The sequence below is a fragment of the Neophocaena asiaeorientalis genome, unplaced genomic scaffold (genome assembly GCF_003031525.2).
Source record: "Neophocaena asiaeorientalis asiaeorientalis breed wild unplaced genomic scaffold, Neophocaena_asiaeorientalis_V1.1 scaffold303, whole genome shotgun sequence".
In the NCBI taxonomy this organism is placed as follows: Eukaryota; Metazoa; Chordata; class Mammalia; order Artiodactyla; family Phocoenidae; genus Neophocaena; species Neophocaena asiaeorientalis.
Window position 1 is genome coordinate 2423028 of NW_020174420.1, and position 2311 is coordinate 2425338.

Sequence of the window (2311 nt, forward strand, 5' to 3'; positions counted from 1 at the left end):
GTACTATGGACATGCTACCTGCTTGCCTTAAGGGTCATGTGGCAATGTTGGGCCAAAGGCAGGACCTTGTCCTTGTCCTGGGTGCCTGGGTCCTCAGCCACAGAAAGAGCCTCAGGTTTTCCCAATGTGTGTGGGTCAGAGGAGACAGAACACTCTCCCCTTACATGTTAGCCGAGAGCTCCTGGGTCCAGGTATCAAGGCTCAGAGTTTGTGCTTCTCTTTGTAGTCTGTGCCCCCTGTTGGCACCAGCAGGCTGAGAATGGACAGAGGAATATCTGGACCTCTCACCCCATGGCAGAGCACCCAGCCTGAGCTCCAGCTCAAAATATCACAACAGCCCTTCCACCCTGACAAGGTGTCCAAGAAAACCCACAGGGTGGCCTGCCGAATAGGATGCGATGCACAGTTCCACGGGGCAGAGGGGCATGGGTAGTGATGATCCTAGTGGAGCTCCGTGGCCCTCAGGTCTGCATCAGGCCTGGGAGGGCCGTAAATGATCACCGAGGCAATGTGGTTGTTCTGCATGACCTCAAAGATCATCCACTGAAGACCAAAGCAGAATGTGGAGCCAAATGGGTTGGTGTTGTCTGGGGAGCAGGACCTGTGCGGAGCAACAGGCCTCTCCACAGGATGGCCCAGAAGCTCTTGGATGTTGTCCCCCTTGCTGTAGGCCATGCACGTTTCTGTCTGACCATCTGTGTTTTCTCTCCTTACAGTTAGTGGATTCTTGAACTCACAGTGGTGATAAATGTTAAACTTATAATGTCCAGGGTAATTGGCGTATAGGACAAAGTTCTTCACTTTGAGTGTATTCGCGTCAAAGAGGATGTCCACTCCAAGAGTGAAGTAGTTAAAAAAGTAGTCATTGCACTTGGATGGAACTTGCTTATCAGGAGAAGGAGAATAAATCTTCATTTTGTCTTCTGACTTGTAGAAGACCTTGTGTGGAGAGGTAAGCATGCTAAGAACATCTTGGCAGGAACTGCCAAAATACACTAAGAATTCAAATACCCACATCTTGGCATCTGTTAATACGCTGGGTCCGCAACCTGCGGCAAGTAGTCGAAGTCATAAACCTGAGGGTCCAGTTCCATCTCAAAGAACATCTATACTCTCAGCACACACATTGCCCAGGAAACAGCTCGGGGCATCATGGGAACCTTGGCATCCTGTAGGCTGTTTCCACTGTAGATGTGCATTCGTTTCACAATTGCTTCGTGGGTTGTCTGGAGAGAAGCCAGACCATGGGCAAAACTGGGTTCGCACTTGGGAGCCTCGGTCCATGAATCTAGCTGAAAAGAGAAAGACAGTCCTCTGAAGCTGAGGTGGAAGAGCTGCTCAGTGGAGTTGTACACTCCAGGATGGGTCGCATCGAAAGACTGGTCAATCTGCTCAACGGTGGGAGCTATGGCTTGAGAATTGAAATGCATACCACAATATTTTAACTTTACTTTAGTCAAGTCATATCTTTCGATCACCTTAAGTCTCTGATAGTTTGGTCCCATCCTGAGCCAGGTTAAAGATGAGGTGATGGCTTAGAGGAAACCAGTGCATATTCCCGTTGCTCGTTTCCCAGAGAACACTGAGGCACCACCTCCACACCCAGCATTGGTTTGGTTCGCTGATCCCGCGGCCTCCCTGCCGCAGCGCAGACAGACCGGAGCTCACCTGACTGGCAGCAGCCTCGGGAGGCCCTGTGCCTTAACTTCTAATGGGTAGAAAAGTCCTCAGAGCTTTCTGAAAGATTGTCTCCCGGGCTATAATCCTCAGGTTGGCTCAAATAAAATTCTCTATTGCTTTCTTAGATTGACTATTAATCAAATTTTTCATGGACAATATAATGTCCAGAATAGACAAATCTATAGAGACAGAAGATTAGTGGGTTGTGGCGGGGGGTGGAATGGGGAATAGGAAGTGTCTTCTAATTGGTAAGCGTTTCATTTTTTCGGCGGTGAATGTTCTAACATTGATTATAGAGATGGTTGCACATCTCTATGATTACACTCAAAAAAAAAAAAAGCACTGGGGCTTCCCTGGTGGCGCAGTGGTAGAGCGTCTGCCTGCCGATGTAGGGGTCACGGGTTAGTGCCCCGGTTCGGGAAGATCCCACATGCCCCGGAGCGGCTGGGCCCGTGAGCCATGGCCGCTGAGCCTGCAGCGTCCGGAGCCTGTGCGCCGGAACGGGAGAGGCCACAACAGTGTACTGAAAAAACAAAACAAAAACACTGAACTGTGCATTCTATCTTTATACATTTTTTTCCTTTATACATTTTTTTCCTTTTTTTTTTTTTCTTTTTGGCTGCCAGCTTGG

At 49.1% G+C, this 2311-nt stretch overlaps 1 pseudogene; it reads right to left on the reverse strand.

Moving 5' to 3' along the window:
* Positions 1-441: 441 nt before the first annotated feature.
* LOC112407223 (UPF0183 protein C16orf70 pseudogene) lies at positions 442-1609 on the reverse strand (annotated as a pseudogene).
* Positions 1610-2311: the final 702 nt, after the last annotated feature.